Source organism: Euphorbia lathyris, chromosome 2 (assembly GCF_963576675.1).
Source record: "Euphorbia lathyris chromosome 2, ddEupLath1.1, whole genome shotgun sequence".
NCBI lineage: Eukaryota > Viridiplantae > Streptophyta > Magnoliopsida > Malpighiales > Euphorbiaceae > Euphorbia > Euphorbia lathyris.
This window is the reverse complement of record NC_088911.1, coordinates 124,437,799-124,448,432: the sequence shown is the minus strand read 5'-3', so window position 1 is coordinate 124,448,432 and position 10,634 is coordinate 124,437,799.

Sequence of the window (10,634 nt, the reverse complement as noted above, 5' to 3'; positions counted from 1 at the left end):
ACAATGAGGTTGGACATTAGACAGAATGGCAAGATAGAAACCAAAAAATAATGATAAGTATATAAGTGTAATGAAGAAACTTAGGCAATATGGTATTTCTGAATTGTCACTATTAAGGTATGTATGTATGGTAACAACCTCAATTTCACTTTTGAAAACCATATAATATAATGTTTGGAAGAAGAGTTAGAGTATCTATCTATTCTTACACTGAAAATATAGTGAGTGAGTGTATAGGAAAGATATGTTTCAGTAGCACAGAAGATGTGGATGGTCCCCAAACAAAAACAAAACAAAAGATTACTACATTATTATCAAAATCTGGCTTGAAAAGTTAGGTATATAATGCGACGGCAGCACATGCTGGACTCTGCTTCAAACAAAAATAATTGACCATATAATATATAATATACTATAATATAATCCAAAGAAAATCTAACATCTTAACTCTCAAAATTTCAACTTTGCTTGTGACTTAAACTGCTGCTCGTGACCCTTTCTTGTTTTACTTTCTAAGCATTCATAATTTTGGACTATTTGCAATTGCCCCCACCTATAATTCTAAGCTGACGCAATTAACCATATAATTCTCTTTTTTTCAATAATTGCTCCAACATTCTAACCTTAATTTTGGTTCTAATCCAATCACGGTTACTCTTAATTTTGAACTTTTGGTTTCTTGAACTTTCTTAAAGTGATCTGTTAACCCTCTAAACTTGCTTAAAGTGTACATATTTCAATTTTTCCAAAATCTTTTTACTCTACCCTTTCTTGTTTTACTATTCTCTTTAAACAAATAAAGAGAGTCAATAAAATATTTTTAAAATTTAGGGATCAGTTAGTATTTTGGGACAAGTTCAGAAGCCCATAATTTATCAAGCCGAGTTTAAAAAACACAGTATCATACAATCCTTATATGTTATATCAAAGTATCAGAGGTGGTAATGTTGCTCCATTAATATTATGTCAAAATCCAAGAATACACGGTAATTATAATGTTTATATAATAGGAATTTATGGTCAAAATCCAAGAAAAATCTTAAAACTCTACTTTATTATTTTTTATACACCATAATTAGAATGATCATATAATAGGAATTTGTGTTCAAAATCCAAGAAAAATCTTAAAACTCTACTTTATTATTTTTTATACACCATAATTAGAATGTTCATATAATAGGAATCCATGGTCAAAATCCAAGAAAAATCTTAAAACTCTACTTTGTTATTATTTATACTCCATAATCAGAATGTTCACATAATAGGGGTTATTAACTCTACTTATTTTGGTTTATATGCAAAAGGTGAAGTCTTTGTTTAATCAATTCACATCTCTTTAAAATCCAACGAGCCAACATGATTTTTATTATTATTACATTATGGTTGGTATATGTAGACCATTTGTACGGGCTTTGAAAGCTCGGATAGGTTCTATAACCTTTGATGATTTATTTGGTTCGTTGTTGCATGAGGAGATACAATTAACAAGAGACCGTAACTCGGATTCTATTGTACCATTGTCAACCAATTTTGTGGCTCGAGGAGCTACTTCCTTTAGAGTTCGTGGATGGAGTAGGTTGTCTAAAGGTGGATAGGGAGTTGGAACTCTCATCAGTAAGAATTTCTATATTGCATCGGGATTGGAATCGTGGATCACAAACTGCTTCATTTGATATCTCATCTATTATTTGTTATAATTGCAAATGGCAGGGTTACTTCGCAAAAAAAAAATGTTCTTCTCAGATTTTTCCAAAAAGCAAACTTCGAACTCAATGCCATATACTAATCTTGCATGTGCTTGTCAGAATCTAAATCAATAATGGTACAGAACTACTCACCATTTAACCTCGGCTCTTGAAAATCTCTATCTTCACTCTAAATATCAGAGTCCCAAACAAGCCACAATTAGTAATTGTTCTAAACTCTCTATTTCTTATGTCAGTTCATTTACTTGTTAACTCAATGGTAAAACTCTCAAGTTCAATGATAAATTATTTTCCATCTGCTACTGAGAATCTTATTTCTGTTCGATCTTTAACAACTTCTAATCAAATTTCTGATGAGTTTTTTTTGTTGATTCTTTTATTATTAAGGATTTGGAAACGAATGCCATACTTCTTAATGGGCAAAATAAGAATGGGCTTTACAACTTACCAATATCATCTTCATTTCCAATTCAATTAAACATTACAAGTTTATGTACATGGCATGCTCGTTTAAACCATGATGCAATTCTAGTAGTTAGCCTATTTATTATCTTCTAATGTTATTTTATCTTCAAATAATAAAACTTAGACTCTTTCTGATGGTTGTTGCTTAAGAAAGAGTTATAATTTACCTTTTTCTTTTTCTACCTCTGTTGCAACTCAATCTTATTTTACCTTTTTCTTTTTCTATCTCTGTTGCAACACAAACATAATTCGTAATTTGCAAAACTAACATAATTATACATAAGAAAATATATATATAACATCTTCAGTCTTGTAATTTGAATCCAATTAAATATCTCGATTCCCAACAAAAGTAGTCCAAAGGGTCAAAATATTGAATGGCCAAGACCAGAATATCCTTGCAAATTCATAGGGACGGAAACTCGGATCAGTTTCATACATATTCAAGTGAAAACAAGTAACAAACTAGGTACATATAGAGATATACATATTCAAGTGTGTAAATTTACACAAATAAAATGAAAGTGATATTGAATCTTAAAGTAAAAACGATACCTAGGGTTTCATCATTCTTATCGTGGATAACCTAAGGTGCAGATAAAGTTTGATTTGTAATATCTCTGTAAAATTACACATAAATAAAATGACTGTGAGATTGCAGTTGCAGTAAAAGATGATTGAAGCTAGAATTAAACATAAACTTTAGAGACAGAAATCCTAACAAATACTTAAATAAACCATAAACAATTAATTACCAAGATGGAATCGACTTGATAATGCACGAGGAAGAAGACGAATTCAGATGCCATAGATGGAGATGGAGAAACAGGATATCAAACTAGGTTTTTCCAGAGCTAGATGAAGAAAGTGGATATTGCTCTAATTAGGTTTTTCAAAGGTGATGTGAATGAATTGAAGTTTTATATCCCAATCCAATTTGAGCACGTTTCATCTTTTGGAAAAACATTGCTCCCCCACGAAACTTATAAAATTTGTCGTTTTTTATTTTCAAACAACAATGACAGTTTTATATACATAGTGTCATCTTAAGATTATGTACCTTTTCGGTTAAAATCTAATTTTTTTGGGATGGAAGACGTGTGCCATCGTAAAGTCATGTGTAATTTGAGGTTCTTTGCACGTAAGCTTTCAGATGGCAGAAATTTAAAGTATTGTCGCAAAAAACAATCAGATGAGAAGGAATTTTTTTTTGTCATATATCTTGTGTCATCCGAAAGGGAAAATGACATAGTGACTAGCCCTCCCTTCGCTGATAGTGATTGTTTTGTTCGATGGGAGTATCAAAGACCATCAAGTTCTCTCTTAGATATTTTCTTCTATTTCTAAAAATATGTTACCTCAACTACTTGGTTTTGTTACTAAAAAAAGTAGCATGTTGCCTTTTGTGTAAAGATCATGCCCTCAAATCTGTAATATCTGTCAATAATTGCTTAATTTTAAGCGTGATTCTGATTCTATTTCTGTTTGTATATAAAAGGCTAGGTCTTTCTGTAATCAATTGGCAGCTCTTTAAAATCCAATGAGTCAATATGATTTTGTTGATTGTATTATGGCTAGTCTAGGACCGTCTTATAGGCCATTTCTACTAGCTTTGGAAGCTCGATTAGCTTCTATAACCTTTGAGTGACTTGTTAGGTTTGTTGTTGAGTGAGGAGATACATTTAGCAAGAGGCGCTAACTCGAATTTTGTTGTACCATCGTCGGCCAATTTTGTTGCCCGAGGAGCTGCTTCTTCAAATGCCTTGGACGGGGTAGGTCATCTAGAGGTGGACACTATAAGGAGCTAGTTACTCTCATCAGTAGCGGTTTTTGTGATGCATTGAGAATGGAACCATGGATCACAAACTGCTTCATTTCATTTCTCATATGTTATTTGTTACAAATGCAACGGGTCGGGTCACTTTGCTAAAAAATGTTCTTCTCGGATTTTTCCAAAATAGCAATGTTCGAATCTGAGGTCATCTACTAATCTTACATATACTTCTCAAATTCTAAATGAGCAGTCGATTATAAACATTAGAGCTACTCACTACTTAACCTTGGCTCTCAAGTTTAATAATGTTCTGTTTGTTCCATCTGCTACTCAGAATCTTATTTCTGTTCAATCCCTATCAACTTCTAATCATATTTTTGTTGAATTTTTTACTCATTCTTTTGTGATCAAGGATTTGGATATGAAGGTCATAATCCTCAAGGGCGGAGTAAGGATGGACTTTACTACTTGTTAGTATCATCCTCTTCACCAATTCAAATAAGCATTGCAGCTTTATCAATACGACATGCTCATTTAGGCCACACTACAATTACGGTAGTTAGGAAATTGTTATCCTCCAATGTTGTTTTATACTTAAATAATAAAAATCAGACTCTTTGTTAGGATTGTTGTTAAGTTAGCTCCTCATTATGTTAAGTGTGTTTTTAGAATATAGCAAAGCGTATGAGGGTTTTAAGTGTTAAGATTCTATTTTGGGTAAATCCCATGTCTCACTTCATATGCTTTTTTTATGAACAAGAGTTTCCATTCGAGGTTTTGACTAAGCATAAATACTCTAGTGTATGTGATCCAAAACTTGCATTATGTTTAAATTCACAAAATGATGAACTGAGAAAATATCTCAGAGTGAATTGTTATTAATCGAAATGAAATTACAGGGGATAGAATGGCCTTTATATAGGCAAAGAAAAGGGAAAAGAATAGGAAAAACTAGCATGCATTACATCCTATACTACATAGTATGAACCTTCGTTAAATTCTCAATTCTAACACCCCCCCTCTCAAGTTGTGGATGGTAGATTGACCAATCCCAACTTGCTCAAACTCGGATTCATCTGATTTGAGCTCAATGGCTTGGTTAAAACATCAGCCAACTGACTTTTGTTGTTCACATATGATGTAGATATGAAACCATTTATCATATATTCCCTTACCACATGACAATCGATAGCAATGTGCTTCGTTTGTTCATGGAAAACATGATTCGATGCAATATAAATTGCAGATTGATTATCACATCTGAGGGGTACTGGTAGCTGTAATTTAATATTGAACTCTTTAAGTAGATAAGCTAACCATTTAATCTCACAAACAGTCGTGGCCATTGCTCTATATTCAGCCTCTGCTGAAGATTTTGTCACAGTGCTTTGTTTCTTGGGCTTCCATGAAATGAGAGAATTTCCCATGAGAATGCAATAACCAGTTACAGATCTTCTAGTAATCTTGCATCTCCCTCAATCTGAGTCACAATAAGCATGGAGCTGAAAATCATTATCACTAGGATAAAATAATCCTAAAGACATTGTCCCCTTGAGGTACTTCAGAACATGTAATGCCATCTGCATATGAACTTCTAATGGCTTAGTCATAAATTGACTTAACTGTTGAGTTACAAAACCTATGTCAGGGCGTGTAACACCTAAGTAGAGTAGTTTACCTACTAATCTTCTATACCCATCTGGTTTAGAACAAATGGGAGATGCATCAGTGAATTGCAAACTACTAGAAAAGGGGCTTGATGTTTCTTTAGCACCCTGCAAACCGGCTTCCGCTATCATATCTTTAATATACTTCTGCTGTCCTAAATATATCTATACTATATATAATAGCGGAAGCAGAGAGAAATAAGGAGAAGTGTTTTAGAGGTCTTTTTGATGAGTTGTCAACGTAGTAAAAAATCAAAATTAAAAAAATTCAATTAATTAAAAATAAAATATTTATATTTATAATACATTAAGCAATTACTAGACCATTAATTAAAATAATAAAAGAAACTAAGAGTTACAGGAAGATGAAAAAACACAAAGTAAAGAAAATCCAAAAGTCACAAATAAACTTCTATATAAAGCATGATAGATGATAACTTCTATATAAAGCATGATAGATAATATTCCACCATTATATTCATTGGTCATGATAGATAGTATTCCACCATTATACTCATTGGTTGTGATAGATAATATTATATTTCTGAAGGTAATTTTTTGATTTTTTTCACATGTTGTAGTTATTTTGTTCTCAATTGTGTTGTTGTTTTATTTTTATTAAACAATAGTTGTTATAGTTTCATCTTTCAGATCCATTTCTGCCGTTACCCAGGTTCTACACCTCTCGGTACCTTATCCATATTTTTTTTTTATTTATCTTTTTTTTAAACTGATATCTCCAATTGAAAAAATTCGATAGAAATAGAAGATGCATGGACAACTAAAATCGGGAAATACAAAAGTGTCAAAAATTACAAGAAATTTTTATGTTTCTCAAGGTAATTATTCGATTTTTTTTTTTCATATGTTGTAGTTATTTTTGTTTTCAATTGTGTTGTTGTTTTATTTTTGTTAAACAATAGTTGTTATAGTTTCATCTTTCAGAGATGAAATTCCATTTATGTCGTTACCCAGGTTCCATACCTCTTACTACTTTATCCATGTTTTCTTTTTATTTGTCTTTTTTTTTGGGTAATTAATTTATTAGTCCCTATATTTTGACAAAACACACTGTTTAGTCCCTATATTTTCAAAAACACATGATAATGTCCCTAACCTTTTTCTCAGTGAACTGTTTAGTCCTTCCATCTGTTTGTTAGATTTTTTTACCGTTTATGACTTCGGAAATGACTAAATTACCCTTTACTATTTACCATCAAACTTTAGAAGAGAAAATCCAATTTAGAAGAAGAAGTTATTTGTATGGAGAACAAGAAAAAGAACGGACCCAATGCTTACGAATGTGAACGATTAAGAAGAAAATCAAAAAGAAGAACACTCAAAGTTGATTTCAGATGCATTATAGTTTAAAGGAAAGGAAAATAAAGGAAAAGACGAACGCAAATCCAAATTGACTAACAAAATCTTCATGAGAGTCTAACGGCAGGGACTAAACAGTTCACCGAGAAAAACGTTAGGGACTAAACAATTCATCGAGAAAAAGGTTAGGAATTTTATCACGTGTTTTTTAAAATACAGGGACTAAACAATGTGTTTTGTCAAAATATAGAGACTAATAAATTAATTACCCTTTTTTTCAAAATGACTAAAATAAAGATTTTGTATATTCGCATTCTTTTTTAGTATATGTTGCTAGGTGTTATCGTTTCGATTGTTAACTCTAACTAAAATTTAGATTTTCAGCTATATATGAACTCAATTTTTAGCTTTAGTTGAAGTTAGATTAATTTTTCTAATTCGGAACCTGTTGAAATCCACTCATTTTTTTAGTTCGAGTTTATCTAACTGATATGGATTGTATTTTTTATTTTTATGCATTTTGGTACAAATAAATATAAAGTTCCACACCATAATTGTTCATTGAAGTTGGAGACATATTGAATAAAATATTAAAGAGGTATTGAAATATTATACTTACAATGAAATTTATTTCAATTATAAATTATGTTATATTATTATTATTATCAAGAAGTTATTTTTTCCCAATTCTCTAGACAAAGAGATTGTAAGCGTCTAATACACTTGATAAGATGTTTATTCTTGAAGAATTTGGATTATGCTAGATACGAATTCAAAATGAAGGTAAATAAAAATAAATTTTGATGCTCAAAATCCTAAAAATTTACATTAATTATGGGATATTGAGATAATTGTTTTTGCAACATTGACTTATATTGTGGTTTGTATAAAATTGTTAGTATTTTAACAGATGAAAATGAAACATGATCATAGGACAAGTTGTTGGAAAATATTAGTTAAAAATACTATTATTTGAATCTCTTCAAATTCTCAAATGTTGGACATAATGATTCTAATTAATAGAATTAATTTCACATATTAAGTATAAAACGTTTTTTTTACTAAGTGGTTACAATTGCAATTTAATTCTGTTTAACTAAAATTAATTTATGGACTTAATACTTCATTAAGAAAAAATAAAAATTTTAATTAGTGGGCAAAAAATATTTTCACTCTCCTCTTTATATGCTTATATCTTGACATTCTCTATTATTTTCGAACAAAAAAAAACGAGAGGAAGATAGTTCTCTCCTAATTATTTTTTTTGTCCATTCATTTTTGTTTTTTATTCTTTTGTTTGTTTTTCTTCCTTACGAAATTCAAGAATATATAATTATTAGAAAATATTAATGAAGTCAAATAAGTGATATCTGCAAGCGTGACTGATATTCTACACAGTGAAAGAATGAAGAACAAATTGATTGAATGTCTTGATGAGATATTACGAGATGAAAATATGAGAAATCATTACCTTAAGCTGATTCAATTGGATATATTAGGTTATTGTAGCAAAATGAATAATTGATATCGAATACTTGGTGATCATGAAATTCCATCAAGCAAAATGACTATCATCAAGATGAATTTGTGACTAATTGTTATGAATTTTATTTTTTTATATGTAACCTACTGAATTGATAAAGTTTCTTCATGTGCAAAATTATAAAAGTATTGATTGTAATAGTTTATAGGATAACATATTGATGTTGCTTCCATTTTAACATATATTATAATTCTTTTATTCGTAGATATAATATTTAATCTTAATTATAGTTTACGTCAATTTTTGTTTAAGATAGATTGCAATTCTTTTGTATCGTAAATATAATATTTAATTTTAATTGTAGTTTAATTCAATTTTTAGTTTTTCATTATATTCTAATATATTTTTTAATTAATCTCCTATTTTATTATTATTGGTTCACAGAATTCCAGTTATAAAAAAAATGAAAATGTATTAAAATTACTAAAAAAATACAAATCATTGAATTTTGTAAAAATAAATAAATCATTCATAATTAAAATTATATAAAAAATTAATCAAATTTTCAAAGTTAATTTAATTTGAATTATCAATAAAAATATATATTAATTTCAAATATATATAATAAAAAAAAATTCATAGCATGATATAAAATTACTTAAAAGTAAATATGTCAATTTATTATTTATCTAAATTATATAAAAGCTTCATATCCCGTGCATCGTACGGGTTTTCGACTAGTTAAATTTAAAATTACTGATGTCATTGCATGTCAATAAAAATTAGTGAAAAAAAGAGAGGAAGAAATTGAGGGTTAAACCTTAAAAGCGGTCATTTATGAGAATTATTTTCAACCCGATAATGGTTGGAAAATAATTTGTAGTTAAGAGCAACCCATTACAACGTTTTAAACACCGTAATGATACTATTACGACGATAGCCTTACTACAATAAGATTTTTTTTTATCTACAGAACTAAAAACAGTTCTTTCAAAGAAATAATTTTCCAATTATTATTAAGATGAGAATAATATCGAAAGGACAAAATCTTTGGGGGCCCTAAAGAGAGGATTGTCAATTGTTCTTTCCTTTGGAAAGGGCTCAGTGCTGTGTTTGCTGAGTTCTGCACGGGGATTGGCCTGGAGGTGGGTAATGGTAAGTCCATAAGCTTCTGGTATGACACCTGGATCGGAGATAAACCTCTTATAGAGGTTTGCTGCTCTCCCCCGCCTAGCAATTTCCGCAACTAGAGGATTGCCGATGTGGTGGACTCTGATGGGGACTGGATTTGGTCTATGTTTGATTCCTTCTTGAGCCTTGATTCTCTCCTCAGAATCAGGGGAGTGAAGATTAGTAACCTTGAGGAGGACAAGGATAGGCATTGCTGGGCCCTGACAAAAAATGGAGCTTACTCTTGCAAGTCTGCCTTTGAAGCTTACTCTTGACAGATCCGACCCTCTTTCGGACACTTGGAAATCCATTTGGGCTCTGAAAATCCCTTACCGAATGAGGAGCTTCCTGTGGCTTGGAGTCAAGGACAGGTTGCTGACTAATTCGGATAGACATAGACGTCACTTGGCGGATTCAGGTGCTTGCAGTAGATGCAGAGGCCAAGTTGAATCTTTGTGCCATGCCCTTAGGGACTGCCCTAAGAGTAAGGAGGTTTGGCAGAAAGTTCTTCCGCACCACACTCCCCTCCTTCTTTGCCTACCCTGAGAATGACTGGTTCTCCAATGGGGTTAAAGGTAGGTTAATGGCTAGGATGGAGCAGGGAGACATTTTATTTGCTATTATTTGCCACCACCTTTGGAAGTGGAGAAACGAGGAGATCTTTGGTGAGAAGACTGTTTTTATTCAGAACTTACCCGAGTTCTTCTCTAAAAAGCTCCTTACCATTACGGGGAGCTTCAAAGGGGACCCCCTTGCCAATTCTACCCAGAATAAAGAGGTTCAACTCGTTGGGTGGTGTAGGCCGAAGGATGGGGTGGTTAAGTTGAACACGGATGACTCCTGTCTCAACAATGGTAAGATCGCGGCTGGAGGCGTGCTCAGGGACGCGGGAGGTGCCTGGTTGTCTGGATTCACCCATAACCTGGGTTTGGGCTCATCCTTTTCAGCGGAACTTTGGGGTATTCTTTCTGGAGTCAAGCTTGCTAGAAATCTGGGTATTAAAAGGCATGCTGTGGAGTCTGATAATATGGAGGCTATTAGTATGATCT